A 20,808-nucleotide genomic window follows, 5' to 3' on the forward strand; every position below is an offset into this window, starting at 1 on the left:
TTCGATCCATCGACCTCTGGGTTATGGGCCCAGCACGCTTCCGCTGCGCCACTCTGCTCCAGGTGGGAAGAAACAGCAAAAATAGGAGGATGTAATATGCTACCGGTCCCATGGGACAAAAACTCCAGGAAATTCTTTGGCTGGGAGGCCACCTGGCCTGGCGCTCGACGGCCACTTTCCACATTCTGCTTATAGAAGGCTTTGATGGGAAAAGATCTGTTCCAGGCAGCTCCTATTGACTTTGTAGAGTCTCACATGAGGCCAATGTAGAGCCCCTCCAAAGATCTCCTACGGATGTGAATGGGGAGTGGCTCCATCTGACTAAGTCGCAAGGTAGATTAATAGGCAGTGCCATTGAGTTAGACAAGTCAACCCCAAGTCAAAGGTACTTAGAAAAAGCTCTGGCCCAGTCTTGGCTTTTCTTCTCCAATGGAAAGGCTTTCTAGCCTCAAAGATGCAATGGGCTGTCCTATATTTTCACAGTGGTGGTGTGTACGGCTGAAGAAAAGCATGTCTTTGGGTGGACTTGACCCACATCTGAATGTATTCACAGAGATGGCTACCAAGGCCTAAAGCAGGACTTTCTAAGACCTGCCAGGCGAGGCAAGCCGTCAGTTTCCTGCCAAAGAGCATTGGTGGTTCAGTGGTAGAATTCTCGCCTGCCACGCGGGAGGCCTGGCGGGTTCGATTCCCGGCCAATACAACTAGGGTGGCTTTGTATTTATCGTCCCACAGGTAGCTCAGTTCCCTGACACCCCCGAGATCGAGTACCGAGTACCTTGTCAAGGCTCATGTATATTGTCTAGAACCTGCTAGTCGGTGTGAACGTTTTTGAAACCACCTCCTCCAAATGACATCATGGAAAGCCATGGGGCCATACCGAAGGAAACGCTTGTTAATCGCCCACGGACATGCTTGGAGGTGTGACTCTGCCGCCAAGGGTTCCATGGATAACACCACAACCCTCACTACTGGCTGGAGAAGGAGCTTCTTCCCAAGGGATTCTGCTGTCCAAGGTCTCAGGAAAGACAAAAGGGAACTCTGAGGAGGAAGAGTGAAAACCTTTGAAATTGGGAAAATGGAGGCTGTCTTGGTGTCTAGCGGCCAGAGCCTAACCCATCAATGCTGACACGGAGAGGTGCCTGGAGTTATAGCTGTCTAACGTGGTAGGTGTTCTGCTGTCATCTGATGGTTGGTTTCCACATTGCATTCTGGGTGTTTTTAACTGGGTGATCTTAGACATATACAGCATTTAAATGTGAAGCTGCAAGTAGTAAAAAATGAGCAAATATATCTATGCTTTGAGTCTGTGGAATCTAGACCTAATGTGTCATGTCAATAGGCAGCGTACGGGGTAAAAAGGTGATCTTGAATCCTTTGCGCTTGAAGATTGCATCTCTGGCAACAGTGCCAGTGAGAGAGGCAACTGTTGGTGGCAGTGAAGGAGTTAATTGCTGGCAGGTGGTATATAGTAGTGGGATGCTGCATTGTGCTGTGCTGAATGAAACACAGTTACACAAAACAGATGGTGGCCTTTATTCCGCGTAGCACATCAGAGAGCAGTGATCAACTAGAGCGCGCAACAGTGCCAGAGCCAAGGGGGATTAGCTCAAGTGGTAGAGCGCTCGCTTAGCATGCGAGAGGTAGTGGGATCAATGCCCGCATCCTCCAAAGGAAAGCCTTCCCCAAGGGTGAGACCTGCTTTTCATTTTTTTTCTTCAGGCTCGGCACTGAGTGCTGTGAGAAAAGCCTCCCCTCTCTAGTCAAAAGGCCAAGCAGGAGTCATCCTCGTAACATGTGCCATGGCGTTGACCCTCTCGGGCAGATGTGGCATCGGCCAATACCTTGACACAGAAGGACTAACACAAAGCATAAATTGCTTGCTTTGCCTGCCAGAAGTGGCGCAAGGCAGTGTTGGACCAAAGCAATCTATGACCCAAAGCATGGCCAGGCTTCCATGGCCAAGAGACAATAGTCCATTAGTGCCAAACGCGCAAGTGCCATGTAGAAGCTGAGAGGTTTCCACTCGTTTTATCACCACAATCACGTCCCACTTCCTTGACACAGAAGTGTGACAGACCCAACCAGAACAGGGCTTTTGGAGGGAACTAGGGGCTAGCCTTCTGCCCACTGATTAGGGCCCATGGAGAGAGCAGATCATTCTCCAATGACGGACAACAACGTGATGAACGCTGAGAGCGAGGCTTGGATTACAACTCTGTATAAAGACAATAAATCTTCCCTTCTGGAGTGGATGGAAAGATGTAATATTAACCTTGTACAGGTCAACGGTCAGAGGAAATATGGTGGCCCTCATGCAGACTGGGTTGGAGAAGATCCTCTGTTTGGCACAGAAGTATTTATCAACAATCTCCCTTAAGAAATCTATGAACATATAAATTATTATTATACAGGATTTATATAGCGCCAACAGTTTGCTCAGCGCTTACAATATAATGGGAGACAATACAGCAACAATACAGTTCAATACAAGAGGGTTAGGAGGGCCCTGATCCTGGGAGCTTACAATCTAGGAGGGAGGGGCTAGTGGTACAAAAGGTAGTAACTGTGGGGGGGATGGACTGGTTGGAAGAGTAGAAGATACCATTATTAGCTGAGGGCAGGATAGGCTTCCCTGAAGAGACCGCCTAAAAGTAAGCAGAGTAGGCGATAGTCTGATAAATTGGGGTAGAGAGTTCCAGAGGATGGGGGAAGCTCTGGAGAAGTCCTGTGTAATGGGCAAAAACACACATATAGGAATGAGCCTATATTGTCTTCAAACAATAATCATTGTGTACTGCAGGAGGGATTCCCCCATCAACACAGAATCGAGCGCCCATGGTGGAAGAAAAAAAAAAGGTCATAACCTATGGCCTGCCTTAGACCTAGACATATTGTGCTCTACATCGTAGCCACAATGCCAACATAATGGCGGTCCCTAGGCCATGAACTACACATGGATTGCAATAATATCTACACCACACACATCCAGTCCATCCTGATTTATTAATAAAAATACAGATGGCATAAAACAGTCTATTTAAATTTTGCTCTTGGGTTCTGGATCACGACTGACATCTGTTAGAAGTGGATTGACATGTTTATATTTTGGTGGCAGATTTATAAAGAAGGTTGCAACGCCATCAATGTGTAATAATCGGTGAAGACGCCCCCCTTCCTGGACGAGGACCTTGATGGTTTTATTTGTGGAATACATTTTTTGTCCTGTGATGTCTGGATCCTCGGGGTAAAGTTCATCCCCTGGTAGTGCATGTACCATACCAAATGAATTGCACAGTTCAGACTGTTGGCATATCGTATGAGTTTTGTCTTATGATGGACACATTATGCAAGTGAAAGCAAACACCTGAAAGACAGCATGTGTGAGGGACTTGGTGTATCGAGGGCTGGGTTTGTTGCCGGGCTGTCTGCGGTGCGCTCACTGATTAATCAAAGTATTTTGTGGGTGAAACAAAGCCCTTTGCCTAAGCAAAGAAACAGAGCTTGCCAGAGGAAAAAGCCAAGTTAGCAGAGGATGGTTTAGATCCATCGACCTCTGGGTTATGGGCCCAGCACGCTTCCGCTGTGCCACTCTGCTCCAGGTGGGAAGAAACAGCAAAAATAGGAGGATGTAATATGCTACCGGTCCCATGGGACAAAAACTCCAGGAAATTCTTTGGCTGGGAAGCCACCTGGCCTGGCGCTCGACGGCCACTTTCCACATTCTGCTTATAGAAGGCTTTGATGGGAAAAGATCTGTTCCTCTCTGTTTCAGGCAGCTCCTATTGACTTTGTAGAGTCTCACATGAGGCCAATGTAGAGCCCCTCCAAAGATCTCCTACGGATGTGAATGGGGAGTGGCTCCATCTGACTAAGTCGCAAGGTAGATTAATAGGCAGTGCCATTGAGTTAGACAAGTCAACCCCAACTCAAAGGTACTTAGAAAAAGCTCTGGCCCAGTCTTGGCTTTTCTTCTCCAATGGAAAGGCTTTCTAGCCTCAAAGATGCAATGAGCTGTCCTACATTTTCACAGTGGTGGTGTGTACGGCTGAAGAAAAGCATGTCTTTGGGTGGACTTGACCCACATCTGAATGTATTCACAGAGATGGCTACCAAGGCCTAAAGCAGGACTTTCTAAGACCTGCCAGGCGAGGCAAGCCGTCTGTTTCCTGCCAAAGAGCATTGGTGGTTCAGTGGTAGAATTCTCGCCTACCACGCGGGAGGCCCGGGTTTGATTCCCGGCCAATGCAACTAGGGTGGCTTTGTATTTATCGTCCCACAGGTAGCTCAGTTCCCTGACGCCCCCGAGATCGAGTACCTTGTCAAGGCTCATGTATATTGTCTAGAACCTGCTAGTCGGTGTGAACGTTTTTGAAACCACCTCCTCCAAATGACATCATGGAAAGCCATGGGGCCATACCGAAGGAAACGCTTGTTAATCGCCCACGGACATGCTTGGAGGTGTGACTCTGCCGCCAAGGGTTCCATGGATAACACCACAACCCTCACTACTGGCTGGAGAAGGAGCTTCTTCCCAAGGGATTCTGCTGTCCAAGGTCTCAGGAAAGACAAAAGGGAACTCTGAGGAGGAAGAGTGAAAACCTTTGAAATTGGGAAAATGGAGGCTGTCTTGGTGTCTAGCGGCCAGAGCCTAACCCATCAATGCTGACACGGAGAGGTGCCTGGAGTTATAGCTGTCTAACGTGGTAGGTGTTCTGCTGCCATCTGATGGTTGGTTTCCACATTGCATTCTGGGTGTTTTTAACTGGGTGATCTTAGACATATACAGCATTTAAATGTGAAGCTGCAAGTAGTAAAAAATGAGCAAATATATCTATGCTTTGAGTCTGTGGAATCTAGACCTAATGTGTCATGTCAATAGGCAGCGTACGGGGTAAAAAGGTGATCTTGAATCCTTTGCGCTTGAAGATTGCATCTCTGGCAACAGTGCCAGTGAGAGAGGCAACTGTTGGTGGCAGTGAAGGAGTTGATTGCTGGCAGGTGGTATATAGTAGTGGGATGCTGCATTGTGCTGTGCTGAATGAAACACAGTTACACAAAACAGATGGTGGCGTTTATTCCGCGTAGCACATCAGAGAGCAGTGATCAACTAGAGCGTGCAACAGTGTCAGAGCCAAGGGGGATTAGCTCAAGTGGTAGAGCGCTCGCTTAGCATGCGAGAGGTAGCGGGATCAATGCCTGCATCCTCCAAAGGAAAGCCTTCCCCAAGGGTGAGACCTGCTTTTCATTTTTTTTCTTCAGGCTCGGCACTGAGCGCTGTGGGAAAAGCCTCCCCTCTCTAGTCAAAAGGCCAAGCAGGAGTCATCCTCGTAACATGTGCCATGGCGTTGACCCTCTCGGGCAGATGTGGCATCGGCCAATACCTTGACACAGAAGGACTAACACAAAGCATAAATTGCTTGCTTTGCCTGCCAGAAGTGGCGCAAGGCAGTGTTGGACCAAAGCAATCTATTACCCAAAGCACGGCCAGGCTTCCATGGCCAAGAGACAATAGTCCATTAGTGCCAAACGCGCAAGTGCCATGTAGAAGCTGAGAGGTTTCCACTCGTTTTATCACCACAATCACGTCCCACTTCCTTGACACAGAAGTGTGACAGACCCAACCAGAACAGGGCTTTTGGAGGGAACTAGGGGCTAGCCTTCTGCCCACTGATTAGGGCCCATGGAGAGAGCAGGTCATTCTCCAATGACGGACAACAACGTGATGAACGCTGAGAGCGAGGCTTGGATTACAACTCTGTATAAAGACAATAAATCTTCCCTTCTGGAGTGGATGGAAAGATGTAATATTAACCTTGTACAGGTCAACGGTCAGAGGAAATATGGTGGCCCTCATGCAGACTGGGTTGGAGAAGATCCTCTGTTTGGCACAGAAGTATTTATCAACAATCTCCCTTAAGAAATCTATGAACATATAAATGAATTGCACAGTTCAGACTGTTGGCATATCGTATGAGTTTTGTCTTATGATGGACACATTATGCAAGTGAAAGCAAACACCTGAAAGACAGCATGTGTGAGGGACTTGGTGTATCGAGGGCTGGGTTTGTTGCCGGGCTGTCTGCGGTGCGCTCCCTGATTAATCAAAGCATTTTGTGGGTGAAAAAAAGCCCTTTGCCTAAGCAAAGAAACAGAGCTTGCCAGAGGAAAAAGCCAAGTTAGCAGAGGATGGTTTCGATCCATCGACCTCTGGGTTATGGGCCCAGCACGCTTCCGCTGCGCCACTCTGCTCCAGGTGGGAAGAAGCAGCAAAAATAGGAGGATGTAATATGCTACCGGTCCCATGGGACAAAAACTCCAGGAAATTCTTTGGCTGGGAGGCCACCTGGCCTGGCGCTCGACGGCCACTTTCCACATTCTGCTTATAGAAGGCTTTGATGGGAAAAGATCTGTTCCTCTCTGTTTCAGGCAGCTCCTATTGACTTTTGTAGAGTCTCACATGAGGCCAATGTATTGAATTGCACAGTTCAGACTGTTGGCATATCGTATGAGTTTTGTCTTATGATGGACACATTATGCAAGTGAAAGCAAACACCTGAAAGACAGCATGTGTGAGGGACTTGGTGTATCGAGGGCTGGGTTTGTTGCCGGGCTGTCTGCGGTGCGCTCCCTGATTAATCAAAGCCCTTTGCCTAAGCAAAGAAACAGAGCTTGCCAGAGGAAAAAGCCAAGTTAGCAGAGGATGGTTTCGATCCATCGACCTCTGGGTTATGGGCCCAGCACGCTTCCGCTGCGCCACTCTGCTCCAGGTGGGAAGAAACAGCAAAAATAGGAGGATGTAATATGCTACCGGTCCCATGAGACAAAAACTCCAGGAAATTCTTTGGCTGGGAGGCCACCTGGCCTGGCGCTCGACGGCCACTTTCCACATTCTGCTTATAGAAGGCTTTGATGGGAAAAGATCTGTTCCTCTCTGTTTCAGGCAGCTCCTATTGACTTTGTAGAGTCTCACATGAGGCCAATGTAGAGCCCCTCCAAAGATCTCCTACGGATGTGAATGGGGAGTGGCTCCATCTGACTAAGTCGCAAGGTAGATTAATAGGCAGTGCCATTGAGTTAGACAAGTCAACCCCAAGTCAAAGGTACTTAGAAAAAGCTCTGGCCCAGTCTTGGCTTTTCTTCTCCAATGGAAAGGCTTTCTAGCCTCAAAGATGCAATGGGTTGTCCTACATTTTCACAGTGGTGGTGTGTACGGCTGAAGAAAAGCATGTCTTTGGGTGGACTTGACCCACATCTGAATGTATTCACAGAGATGGCTACCAAGGCCTAAAGCAGGACTTTCTAAGACCTGCCAGGCGAGGCAAGCCCTCTGTTTCCTGCCAAAGAGCATTGGTGGTTCAGTGGTAGAATTCTCGCCTGCCACGCGGGAGGCCCGGGTTCGATTCCCGGCCAATGCAACTAGGGTGGCTTTGTATTTATCGTCCCACAGGTAGCTCAGTTCCCTGACGCCCCTGAGATCGAGTACCTTGTCAAGGCTCATGTATATTGTCTAGAACCTGCTAGTCGGTGTGAACGTTTTTGAAACCACCTCCTCCAAATGACATCATGGAAAGCCATGGGGCCATACCGAAGGAAACGCTTGTTAATCGCCCACGGACATGCTTGGAGGTGTGACTCTGCCGCCAAGGGTTCCATGGATAACACCACAACCCTCACTACTGGCTGGAGAAGGAGCTTCTTCCCAAGGGATTCTGCTGTCCAAGGTCTCAGGAAAGACAAAAGGGAACTCTGAGGAGGAAGAGTGAAAACCTTTGAAATTGGGAAAATGGAGGCTGTCTTGGTGTCTAGCGGCCAGAGCCTAACCCATCAATGCTGACACGGAGAGGTGCCTGGAGTTATAGCTGTCTAACGTGGTAGGTGTTCTGCTGTCATCTGATGGTTGGTTTCCACATTGCATTCTGGGTGTTTTTAACTGGGTGATCTTAGACATATACAGCATTTAAATGTGAAGCTGCAAGTAGTAAAAAATGAGCAAATATATCTATGCTTTGAGTCTGTGGAATCTAGACCTAATGTGTCATGTCAATAGGCAGCGTACAGGGTAAAAAGGTGATTTTTAATCCTTTGCGCTTGAAGATTGCATCTCTGGCAACAGTGCCAGTGAGAGAGGCAACTGTTGGTGGCAGTGAAGGAGTTGATTGCTGGCAGGTGGTATATAGTAGTGGGATGCTGCATTGTGCTGTGCTGAATGAAACACAGTTACACAAAACAGATGGTGGCCTTTATTCCGCGTAGCACATCAGAGAGCAGTGATCAACTAGAGCGCGCAACAGTGCCAGAGCCAAGGGGGATTAGCTCAAGTGGTAGAGCGCTCGCTTAGCATGCGAGAGGTAGTGGGATCAATGCCCGCATCCTCCAAAGGAAAGCCTTACCCAAGGGTGAGACCTGCTTTTCATTTTTTTTCTTCAGGCTCGGCACTGAGCGCTGTGGGAAAAGGCTCCCCTCTCTAGTCAAAAGGCCAAGCAGGAGTCATCCTCATAACATGTGCCATGGCGTTGACCCTCTCGGGCAGATGTGGCATCGGCCAATACCTTGACACAGAAGGACTAACACAAAGCATAAATTGCTTGCTTTGCCTGCCAGAAGTGGCGCAAGGCAGTGTTGGACCAAAGCAATCTATTACCCAAAGCACGGCCAGGCTTCCATGGCCAAGAGACAATAGTCCATTAGTGCCAAACGCGCAAGTGCCATGTAGAAACTGAGAGGTTTCCACTCGTTTTATCACCACAATCACGTCCCACTTCCTTGACACAGAAGTGTGACAGACCCAACCAGAACAGGGCTTTTGGAGGGAACTAGGGGCTAGCCTTCTGCCCACTGATTAGGGCCCATGGAGAGAGCAGATCATTCTCCAATGACGGACAACAACGTGATGAACGCTGAGAGCGAGGCTTGGATTACAACTCTGTATAAAGACAATAAATCTTCCCTTCTGGAGTGGATGGAAATATGTAATATTAACCTTGTACAGGTCAACGGTCAGAGGAAATATGGTGGCCCTCATGCAGACTGGGTTGGAGAAGATCCTCTGTTTGGGACAGAAGTATTTATCAACAATCTCCCTTAAGAAATCTGTGAACATATAAATGAATTGCACAGTTCAGACTGTTGGCCTATCGTATGAGTTTTGTCTTATGATGGACACATTATGCAAGTGAAAGCAAACACCTGAAAGACAGCATGTGTGAGGGACTTGGTGTATCGAGGGCTGGGTTTTTTGCCGGGCTGTCTGCGGTGCGCTCCCTGATTAATCAAAGCATTTTGTGGGTGAAACAAAGCCCTTTGCCTAAGCAAAGAAACAGAGCTTGCCAGAGGAAAAAGCCAAGTTAGCAGAGGATGGTTTTGATCCATCGACCTCTGGGTTATGGGCCCAGCACGCTTCCGCTGCGCCACTCTGCTCCAGGTGGGAAGAAACAGCAAAAATAGGAGGATGTAATATGCTACCGGTCCCATGGGACAAAAACTCCAGGAAATTCTTTGGCTGGGAGGCCACCTGGCCTGGCGCTCGACGGCCACTTTCCACATTCTGCTTATAGAAGGCTTTGATGGGAAAAGATCTGTTCCTCTCTGTTTCAGGCAGCTCCTATTGACTTTGTAGAGTCTCACATGAGGCCAATGTATTGAATTGCACAGTTCAGACTGTTGGCATATCGTATGAGTTTTGTCTTATGATGGACACATTATGCAAGTGAAAGCAAACACCTGAAAGACAGCATGTGTGAGGGACTTGGTGTATCGAGGGCTGGGTTTGTTGCCGGGCTGTCTGCGGTGCGCTCCCTGATTAATCAAAGCATTTTGTGGGTGAAACAAAGCCCTTTGCCTAAGCAAAGAAACAGAGCTTGCCAGAGGAAAAAGCCAAGTTAGCAGAGGATGGTTTCGATCCATCGACCTCTGGGTTATGGGCCCAGCACGCTTCCGCTGCGCCACTCTGCTCCAGGTGGGAAGAAACAGCAAAAATAGGAGGATGTAATATGCTACCGGTCCCATGGGACAAAAACTCCAGGAAATTCTTTGGCTGGGAGGCCACCTGGCCTGGCGCTCGACGGCCACTTTCCACATTCTGCTTATAGAAGGCTTTGATGGGAAAAGATCTGTTCCTCTCTGTTTCAGGCAGCTCCTATTGACTTTGTAGAGTCTCACATGAGGCCAATGTAGAGCCCCTCCAAAGATCTCCTACGGATGTGAATGGGGAGTGGCTCCATCTGACTAAGTCGCAAGGTAGATTAATAGGCAGTGCCATTGAGTTAGACAAGTCAACCCCAAGTCAAAGGTACTTAGAAAAAGCTCTGGCCCAGTCTTGGCTTTTCTTCTTCAATGGAAAGGCTTTCTAGCCTCAAAGATGCAATGGGCTGTCCTACATTTTCACAGTGGTGGTGTGTACGGCTGAAGAAAAGCATGTCTTTGGGTGGACTTGACCCACATCTGAATGTATTCACAGAGATGGCTACCAAGGCCTAAAGCAGGACTTTCTAAGACCTGCCAGGCGAGGCAAGCCATCTGTTTTCTGCCAAAGGGCATTGGTGGTTCAGTGGTAGAATTCTCGCCTGCCACGCTGGAGGCCCGGGTTTGATTCCCGACCAATGCAACTAGGGTGGCTTTGTATTTATCGTCCCACAGGTAGCTCAGTTCCCTGACGCCCCCGAGATCGAGTACCTTGTCAAGGCTCATGTATATTGTCTAGAACCTGCTAGTCGGTGTGAACGTTTTTGAAACCACCTCCTCCAAATGACATCATGGAAAGCCATGGGGCCATACCGAAGGAAACGCTTGTTAATCGCCCACGGACATGCTTGGAGGTGTGACTCTGCCGCCAAGGGTTCCATGGATAACACCACAACCCTCACTACTGGCTGGAGAAGGAGCTTCTTCCCAAGGGATTCTGCTGTCCAAGGTCTCAGGAAAGACAAAAGGGAACTCTGAGGAGGAAGAGTGAAAACCTTTGAAATTGGGAAAATGGAGGCTGTCTTGGTGTCTAGCGGCCAGAGCCTAACCCATCAATGCTGACACGGAGAGGTGCCTGGAGTTATAGCTGTCTAACGTGGTAGGTGTTCTGCTGCCATCTGATGGTTGGTTTCCACATTGCATTCTGGGTGTTTTTAACTGGGTGATCTTAGACATATACAGCATTTAAATGTGAAGCTGCAAGTAGTAAAAAATGAGCAAATATATCTATGCTTTGAGTCTGTGGAATCTAGACCTAATGTGTCATGTCAATAGGCAGCGTACGGGGTAAAAAGGTGATCTTGAATCCTTTGCGCTTGAAGATTGCATCTCTGTCAACAGTGCCAGTGAGAGAAGCAACTGTTGGTGGCAGTGAAGTAGTTGATTGCTGGCAGGTGGTATATAGTAGTGGGATGCTGCATTGTGCTGTGCTGAATGAAACACAGTTACACAAAACAGATGGTGGCCTTTATTCCGCGTAGCACATCAGAGAGCAGTGATCAACTAGAGCGCGCAACTGTGCCAGAGCCAAGGGGGATTAGCTCAAGTGGTAGAGTGCTCGCTTAGCATGCGAGAGGTAGCGGGATCAATGCCCGCATCCTCCAAAGGAAAGCCTTCCCCAAGGGTGAGACCTGTTTTTCATTTTTTTTCTTCAGGCTCGGCACTGAGCGCTGTGGGAAAAGCCTCCCCTCTCTAGTCAAAAGGCCAAGCAGGAGTCATCCTCGTAACATGTGCCATGGCGTTGACCCTTTTGGGCAGATGTGGCATCGGCCAATACCTTGACACAGAAGGACTAACACAAAGCATAAATTGCTTGCTTTGCCTGCCAGAATTGGCGCAAGGCAGTGTTGGACCAAAGCAATCTATTACCCAAAGCACGGCCAGGCTTCCATGGCCAAGAGACAATAGTCCATTAGTGCCAAACGCGCAAGTGCCATGTAGAAGCTGAGAGGTTTCCACTCGTTTTATCACCACAATCGGGTCCCGCTTCCTTGACACAGAGGTGTGACAGACCCAACCAGAACAGGGCTTTTGGAGGGAACTAGGGGCTAGCCTTCTGCCCACTGATTAGGGCCCATGGAGAGAGCAGATCATTCTCCAATGACGGACAACAACGTGATGAACGCTGAGAGCGAGGCTTGGATTACAACTCTGTATAAAGACAATAAATCTTCCCTTCTGGAGTGGATGGAAAGATGTAATATTAACCTTGTACAGGTCAACGGTCAGAGGAAATATGGTGGCCCTCATGCAGACTGGGTTGGAGAAGATCCTCTGTTTGGGACAGAAGTATTTATCAACAATCTCCCTTAAGAAATCTATGAACATATAAATGAATTGCACAGTTCAGACTGTTGGCATATCGTATGAGTTTTGTCTTATGATGGACACATTATGCAAGTGAAAGCAAACACCTGAAAGACAGCATGTGTGAGGGACTTGGTGTATCGAGGGCTGGGTTTGTTGCCGGGCTGTCTGCGGTGCGCTCCCTGATTAATCAAAGCATTTTGTGGGTGAAACAAAGCCCTTTGCCTAAGCAAAGAAACAGAGCTTGCCAGAGGAAAAAGCCAAGTTAGCAGAGGATGGTTTCGATCCATCGACCTCTGGGTTATGGGCCCAGCACGCTTCCGCTGCGCCACTCTGCTCCAGGTGGGAAGAAACAGCAAAAATAGGAGGATGTAATATGCTACCGGTCCCATGGGACAAAAACTCCAGGAAATTCTTTGGCTGGGAGGCCACCTGGCCTGGCGCTCGACGGCCACTTTCCACATTCTGCTTATAGAAGGCTTTGATGGGAAAAGATCTGTTCCTCTCTGTTTCAGGCAGCTCCTATTGACTTTGTAGAGTCTCACATGAGGCCAATGTATTGAATTGCACAGTTCAGACTGTTGGCATATCGTATGAGTTTTGTCTTATGATGGACACATTATGCAAGTGAAAGCAAACACCTGAAAGACAGCATGTGTGAGGGACTTGGTGTATCGAGGGCTGGGTTTGTTGCCGGGCTGTCTGCGGTGCGCTCCCTGATTAATCAAAGCATTTTGTGGGTGAAACAAAGCCCCTTGCCTAAGCAAAGAAACAGAGCTTGCCAGAGGAAAAAGCCAAGTTAGCAGAGGATGGTTTCGATCCATCGACCTCTGGGTTATGGGCCCAGCACGCTTCCGCTGCGCCACTCTGCTCCAGGTGGGAAGAAACAGCAAAAATAGGAGGATGTAATATGCTACCGGTCCCATGGGACAAAAACTCCAGGAAATTCTTTGGCTGGGAGGCCACCTGGCCTGGCGCTCGACGGCCACTTTCCACATTCTGCTTATAGAAGGCTTTGATGGGAAAAGATCTGTTCCTCTCTGTTTCAGGCAGCTCCTATTGACTTTGTAGAGTCTCACATGAGGCCAATGTAGAGCCCCTCCAAAGATCTCCTACGGATGTGAATGGGGAGTCGCTCCATCTGACTAAGTCGCAAGGTAGATTAATAGGCAGTGCCATTGAGTTAGACAAGTCAACCCCAAGTCAAAGGTACTTAGAAAAAGCTCTGGCCCAGTCTTGGCTTTTCTTCTCCAATGGAAAGGCTTTCTAGCCTCAAAGATGCAATGGGCTGTCCTACATTTTCACAGTGGTGGTGTGTACGGCTGAAGAAAAGCATGTCTTTGGGTGGACTTGACCCACATCTGAATGTATTCACAGAGATGGCTACCAAGGCCTAAAGCAGGACTTTCTAAGACCTGCCAGGCGAGGCAAGCCGTCTGTTTCCTGCCAGAGAGCATTGGTGGTTCCGTGGTAGAATTCTTGCCTGCCACGCGGGAGGCCCGGGTTCGATTCCCGGCCAATGCAACTAGGGCGGCTTTGTATTTATCGTCCCACAGGTAGCTCAGTTCCCTGATGCCCCCGAGATCGAGTACCTTGTCAAGGCTCATGTATATTGTCTAGAACCTGCTAGTCGGTGTGAACGTTTTTGAAACCACCTCCTCCAAATGACATCATGGAAAGCCATGGGGTCATACCGAAGGAAACGCTTGTTAATCGCCCACGGACATGCTTGGAGGTGTGACTTTGCCGCCAAGGGTTCCATGGATAACACCACAACCCTCACTATTGGCTGGAGAAGGAGCTTCTTCCCAAGGGATTCTGCTGTCCAAGGTCTCAGGAAAGACAAAAGGGAACTCTGAGGAGGAAGAGTGAAAACCTTTGAAATTGGGAAAATGGAGGCTGTCTTGGTGTCTAGCGGCCAGAGCCTAACCCATCAATGCTGACACGGAGAGGTGCCTGGAGTTATAGCTGTCTAACGTGGTAGGTGTTCTGCTGCCATCTGATGGTTGGTTTCCACATTGCATTCTGGGTGTTTTTAACTGGGTGATCTTAGACATATACAGCGTCCGGACGTCCGGCGAGAAGGACGTGCGTCGGCGAGCTCCTGCTCCCCTGGCCCCAATCCGCTGCCATCTGGGCAGCAGCGGACCCTAACGGGGGCCCCACGATCCTTCGGTCCCTGCTCATCAGCCAGGTAAGGCCACTGCACCTTTTCCCCGGCCCTCCGGGACTTGCGGCCTACCCGGCACCCGAAGCCGCGGCCTCGATTTTTGGCGCGGCCGACCCGGATCGCCGGGCATCAGCCCAGGCCGCCGCTGCTCTGTTCCCCGGTCCCCGCCGATCAGCCAGCCTCCCCAGGGCCCCCCTCACTGGCCCTGGGTCCATCCCGACCACCGGGTACCAGCTCGCCCGGAGCAGCCACGTGCTCGTCAGCTCCGGCGCCCCCGCGCCCGATCCGCTGCCATCCGGGCCCCTGAGCCTGCTGCCGATGTCCCCACCAACACCCTGAAGGGGACACAGACACTCCGTCCCTCCAGCGGAGCTCCGGCGGTCCGAAGCGGCTTGAGGCCTACCACGGCACCCGAAGCCGCGGTGTTTCCTGCCGGCCGTGGCTGGAATCGCAGCGGGACGCCTCCGCTCCTCCGGGGAAGCTACCACCACCAGCACCAACGGTCCTCCTAACATAGGAGGGATCCACCTCCACCCCGACGCTCCAGGACATCAGGTACTCCACCAGGGGCACCCACTACCCATCAGGGAGCCCAACCACCATCCCACCGCCAGCCACCAGGGATCCCACCACCCACCAGAAACCCTAACCACCAGGGACCCCTAACCACTATCCCTCCAGGGATCGCTACTAACCCACCAGGGATAGCACGGCCACCATCCCACCAGGGATCCCCTGCCCTCCACCCCACCTGGGACTACCAGCCACCTCCCACTGCGTTTCGGACACTGCTTCGCCATCCCTGACCAGCACCCCCTCACCCACCCTGACCCTTCCTGCACCCCGCTCACCCCAACATGCCGCCCGCGCTCCTCCTCCTTGTCCTCCTCTCCTCCATCCCTAAAACCGCCTTCCTCTACCCACCCACCCCCGCTAAGCAGCTCTATATCGCCCCCTCACTTCTCCCCTCTCCCCACTACGGCACCCACCACCTCCTCCTGCTACTCCACTTCCCCGCTGACCCATTTGCCACCACTTTCAGACCCAAGCGCTCCTACACCTCCCGTTCCCACGCCACCTTCCTCACCCTCCTCCTTCTCATATCAGCTGGGGACATCTCCCCAAACCCTGGCCCCTCACCACCTCACACCCCCCCTAGAGCCCCCCCTGCTCACGCCAGCCGACGCGACCCCCTCAACCTCATACATGTACCCCTCCTCCCCATATCTATCCCCCCTCTCTCGGTTGCACTCCTGAATGCCCGTTCGGTTTGCAATAAGCTTACCGCCATCCATGACCTCTTCATCTCCCGCTCCCTCAACCTCCTAGCAATCACCGAAACTTGGGTACAGGCCACCGACTCCACCTCCCCTGCGGCACTCACTCATGGAGGTCTCATCTGGACCCATTCACCAAGACTGAGCGATCGTAGAGGTGGTGGTGTCGGCTTGCTCCTGTCACCGCTTAGCACCTTCCAGGTCCTCCCTAACCCACCCTCTCTTTCCTTCCCCTCCTTTGAGGCGCACTGCATCCGACTCTTCTCACCCACCCCCCTAAGGATCGCAGTGATCTACAGGCCTCCCGGACCCATAGCCCGCTTCCTAGATGACTTCGCCGCCTGGCTTCCCTTCTTCCTCTCCTCTGAGCTACCGACCATCATCCTCGGGGACTTCAACATCCTCATCAACGACAACACCCCGGCTACTTCCCAATTCCTCCACCTAACCTCCTCTTTCGCGCTCACACAGCACACTCAATCCTCCACCCACCTCTGAGGGAACACCCTGGACCTCGTCTTTTCCCACCTCTGTACCCTCAACCAGTTCGCGAACACCCCCTTCCCTCTCTCCGACCACCACCTCATCACCTTCTCCATCTCCCCTTCCCCCAACTCCCCCCCTCAAAAACGCCAAACCATCACCAGCCGCAACCTCCGCAACCTGAACCCGGCCCCCCTCCACTCTGCCGCCGACTGCCTACACGACAGCATCCTCCCACTGTCATGTCCTGACATAGCCACCACCTTGTACAATGTCTCACTGTCAGCTGCCCTAGACTCTCTGGCACCCCTTACCACACGCATCATCAAACCCAGACCGCTTCAACCGTGGCAGACCGACAGCACTAAACGCCTCAAACGTCGCAGTCGCGCACTGGAGAGACTGTGGCGCAAAACCAGGTCCCCTCATACTTTCTCCCTCTACAAATCTGCATTTCTTATCTACACCTCCTCCCTCCACGCCGCCAAGCAGGCCTACTTTGTTAACCTAATAAACACCCTCTCCTCCTGCCCCCGCCGACTCTTCTCCACCTTCAACTCCCTGCTCTCCCCCCCCCCCCTCCTCCACTCAGTACCTCTCTCACCGCCCACGAAATTGCCACCCATTTCCACAACAAGATTGACGCTATCCGTAAGGACATCGTCAACTTGCAATCTACCTCCCCACCTAGCCTCCTCGCCCCCGTCACCCCTTCATCTCCCCCCTCCTCTGCCCTCACAACCGCACTGCCCCCCTCCTCTCCCAATGCCCCGCCCACCATAACCCCCCCCGCACTGCACTCCCTCAGCCCTGTCACTACTGAGGAAGTCGCCAAAGTCCTCTCAAAAGCCCGCCTCACTACCTGCCCCCTGGACCCTATCCCCTCTCAACTCCTCCGGTCACCCCCCTCTTCCCTCATCCGCTCCCTCACCCACATCTTCAATCTCTCCCTCTCTACTGGCGTATTCCCCTCCCCCCTAAAGCACGCGCATATCACCCCCATCCTCAAAAAGCCCTCCCTGGATCCCGCGGACCCCAACAACCTCAGACCCATCTCCCTGCTGCCACTCACCTCCAAGCTCCTTGAACGCTTAGTCTACGATCGCCTAAGCTCCCACCTTACTGACAATAACCTTCTTGACCCTCTACAGTCCGGCTTCCGTCCCCTACACTCCACTGAAACTGCCCTCCTCAAAATCACTAACGACCTACTCAACGCCAAAGCCAAGGGCGACTACTCTGTCCTCCTTCTCCTGGACCTCTCTGCGGCCTTCGACACAGTTGACCACCCCCTCCTTCTTAATAAACTACTCTCCCTTGGCATCGGAGATGCTGCTCTCTCTTGGTTCTCATCCTACCTATCCCGACGCTCCTTCAGTGTCACCTACAATGGTGCCACCTCCCCCTCCCTCCCCCTCTCTGTTGGGGTCCCCCAAGGCTCTGTCCTTGGACCCCTTCTCTTCTCCATCTACACCTCCTCCCTGGGCAAACTCATACAATCTCACGGCTTCAACTATCACCTCTATGCTGACGACACCCAAATCTACCTCTCCACCCCTCACCTCACCCCCACTATCTCCGCTCGCATCACTCACCTCCTAAATGACATCTCAGACTGGATGTCGCTACATTTCCTCAAGATTAACCTCTCCAAAACCGAGCTTCTCGTCTTTCCCCTGCCCACACCCCCCCCCCCCCCCATCCTATCCATCATCACCAACAACTCCACTATCACTTCCGCCCCGCAAGCCAAAGTCCTTGGCGTCATTCTTGACGCGAACCTCTCCCTCCAACCGCATGTCAAATCACTCACAAACACATGCAGGCTCCATCTTCGCAACATTGCCAAGATCCGCTCCTTCCTCACCCCAGACACCACCAAACTTCTAGTACACGCCCTCATCATCTCACGCCTTGACTACTGCAACTCCCTCCTCACTGGCCTACCCAAGTGCAGGCTCTCCCCGCTCCAGACCATCCTGAACTCAGCTGCCAGACTCATCCACCTTACCACCCGCTCCACCTCTGCCACCCCCCTCTGCCTCTCCCTCCACTGGCTCCCGATTGCCCAACGCATCAAATTTAAACTCCTTACCCTGACCTACAAAGCCGTTCACAACACTGCCCCTGACTACCTCACCAACCTGATCACCAGGTACCACCCTACCCGTACCCTTCGCTCCTCACAGGACCTCCTTCTATCCTGCTCCCTGGTCTCCTCCTCCCATGCACGACTGCAGGACTTCTCCAGGTCCTCCCCCATCCTCTGGAACTCACTGCCCCAATCCATCAGACTGTCGCCTTCTCTATTCACATTCAGGCGCTCCCTCAAAACCCATCTCTTCAGGGAAGCCTACCCCACCCTCACCTAACGGCCATCCTCCCTCATTCCTCCTACCACTTCATCCCCCTCAGCCACTTCCTACTGTACCTTTACCCCCTCCCTCCTAGATTGTAAGCTCGTAAGAGTAGGGCCCTCTTACCCCTCGTACGCTGTCTGTCTTTGTTGTACTGTGCCATGTATTGTCCCCCCTATTGTACAGCGCTGAGCAAACCCTTTGGCGCTATATAAACTCGTAGTAATAATAATAATAATAATAATACAGCATTTAAATGTGAAGCTGCAAGTAGTAAAAAATGAGCAAATATATCTATGCTTTGAGTCTGTGGAATCTAGACCTAATGTGTCATGTCAATAGGCAGCGTACGGGGTAAAAAGGTGATCTTGAATCCTTTGCGCTTGAAGATTGCATCTCTGGCAACAGTGCCAGTGAGAGAGGCAACTGTTGGTGGCAGTGAAGGAGTTGATTGCTGGCAGGTGGTATATAGTAGTGGGATGCTGCATTGTGCTGTGCTGAATGAAACACAGTTACACAAAACAGATGGTGGCCTTTATTCCGCGTAGCACATCAGAGAGCAGTGATCAACTAGAGCGCGCAACAGTGCCAGAGCCAAGGGGGATTAGCTCAAGTGGTAGAGCGCTCGCTTAGCATGCGAGAGGTAGCGGGATAAATGCCCGCATCCTCCAAAGGAAAGCCTTCCCCAAGGGTGAGACCTGCTTTTCATTTTTTTTCTTCAGGCTCGGCACTGAGCGCTGTGGGAAAAGCCTCCCCTCTCTAGTCAAAAGGCCAAGCAGGAGTCATCCTCGTAACATGTGCCATGGCGTTGACCCTCTCGGGCAGATGTGGCATCGGCCAATACCTTGACACAGAAGGACTAACACAAAGCATAAATTGCTTGCTTTGCCTGCCAGAAGTGGCGCAAGGCAGTGTTGGACCAAAGCAATCTATTACCCAAAGCACGGCCAGGCTTCCATGGCCAAGAGACAATAGTCCATTAGTGCCAAACGCGCAAGTGCCATGTAGAAGCTGAGAGGTTTCCACTCGTTTTATCACCACAATCACGTCCCACTTCCTTGACACAGAAGTGTGACAGACCCAACCAGAACAGGGCTTTTGGAGGGAACTAGGGGCTAGCCTTCTGCCCACTGATTAGGGCCCATGGAGAGAGCAGGTCATTCTCCAATGACGGACAACAACGTGATGAACGCTGAGAGCGAGGCTTGGATTACAACTCTGTATAAAGACAATAAATCTTCCCTTCTGGAGTGGATGGAAAGATGTAATATTAACCTTGTACAGGTCAACGGTCAGAGGAAATATGGTGGCCCTCATGCAGACTGGGTTGGAGAAGATCCTCTGTTTGGCACAGAAGTATTTATCAACAATCTCCCTTAAGAAATCTATGAACATATAAATGAATTGCACAGTTCAGACTGTTGGCATATCGTATGAGTTTTGTCTTATGATGGACACATTATGCAAGTGAAAGCAAACACCTGAAAGACAGCATGTGTGAGGGACTTGGTGTATCGAGGGCTGGGTTTGTTGCCGGGCTGTCTGCGGTGCGCTCCCTGATTAATCAAAGCATTTTGTGGGTGAAAAAAAGCCCTTTGCCTAAGCAAAGAAACAGAGCTTGCCAGAGGAAAAAGCCAAGTTAGCAGAGGATGGTTTCGATCCATCGACCTCTGGGTTATGGGCCCAGCACGCTTCCGCTGCGCCACTCTGCTCCAGGTGGGAAGAAGCAGCAAAAATAGGAGGATGTAATATGCTACCGGTCCCATGGGACAAAAACTCCAGGAAATTCTTTGGCTGGGAGGCCACCTGGCCTGGCGCTCGACGGCCACTTTCCACATTCTGCTTATAGAAGGCTTTGATGGGAAAAGATCTGTTCCTCTCTGTTTCAGGCAGCTCCTATTGACTTTTGTAGAGTCTCACATGAGGCCAATGTATTGAATTGCACAGTTCAGACTGTTGGCATATCGTATGAGTTTTGTCTTATGATGGACACATTATGCAAGTGAAAGCAAACACCTGAAAGACAGCATGTGTGAGGGACTTGGTGTATCGAGGGCTGGGTTTGTTGCCGGGCTGTCTGCGGTGCGCTCCCTGATTAATCAAAGCATTTTGTGGGTGAAACAAAGCCCTTTGCCTAAGCAAAGAAACAGAGCTTGCCAGAGGAAAAAGCCAAGTTAGCAGAGGATGGTTTCGATCCATCGACCTCTGGGTTATGGGCCCAGCACGCTTCCGCTGCGCCACTCTGCTCCAG

The 20,808-nt window shown here is 51.0% G+C and overlaps 5 non-coding genes across 5 annotated transcripts; all 5 read left to right on the top strand.

Annotated features, from left to right (window-relative positions):
- The first annotated feature begins 1,598 nt into the window (after positions 1 to 1,598).
- TRNAA-AGC (transfer RNA alanine (anticodon AGC)) lies at positions 1,599 to 1,671 on the top strand. Its single transcript has one exon. It is a non-coding gene; the product is annotated as a tRNA-Ala (tRNA).
- A 2,508-nt stretch (positions 1,672 to 4,179) lies between these two features.
- TRNAG-ACC (transfer RNA glycine (anticodon ACC)) lies at positions 4,180 to 4,250 on the top strand. The gene has a single exon. It is a non-coding gene; the product is annotated as a tRNA-Gly (tRNA).
- A 3,097-nt stretch (positions 4,251 to 7,347) lies between these two features.
- On the top strand, positions 7,348 to 7,418 carry TRNAG-GCC (transfer RNA glycine (anticodon GCC)). The gene has a single exon. It is a non-coding gene; the product is annotated as a tRNA-Gly (tRNA).
- Positions 7,419 to 8,306: 888 nt separating this feature from the next.
- On the top strand, positions 8,307 to 8,379 carry TRNAA-AGC (transfer RNA alanine (anticodon AGC)). Its single transcript has one exon. It is a non-coding gene; the product is annotated as a tRNA-Ala (tRNA).
- Positions 8,380 to 11,494: 3,115 nt separating this feature from the next.
- Positions 11,495 to 11,567, top strand: TRNAA-AGC (transfer RNA alanine (anticodon AGC)). Its single transcript has one exon. It is a non-coding gene; the product is annotated as a tRNA-Ala (tRNA).
- The last annotated feature ends 9,241 nt before the right edge of the window (positions 11,568 to 20,808 follow it).

Source organism: Staurois parvus, unplaced genomic scaffold, assembly GCF_062004578.1.
Source record: "Staurois parvus isolate SC_StPar_1 unplaced genomic scaffold, SC_StPar_1.0 ptg000860l, whole genome shotgun sequence".
NCBI classification, from domain to species: Eukaryota; Metazoa; Chordata; class Amphibia; order Anura; family Ranidae; genus Staurois; species Staurois parvus.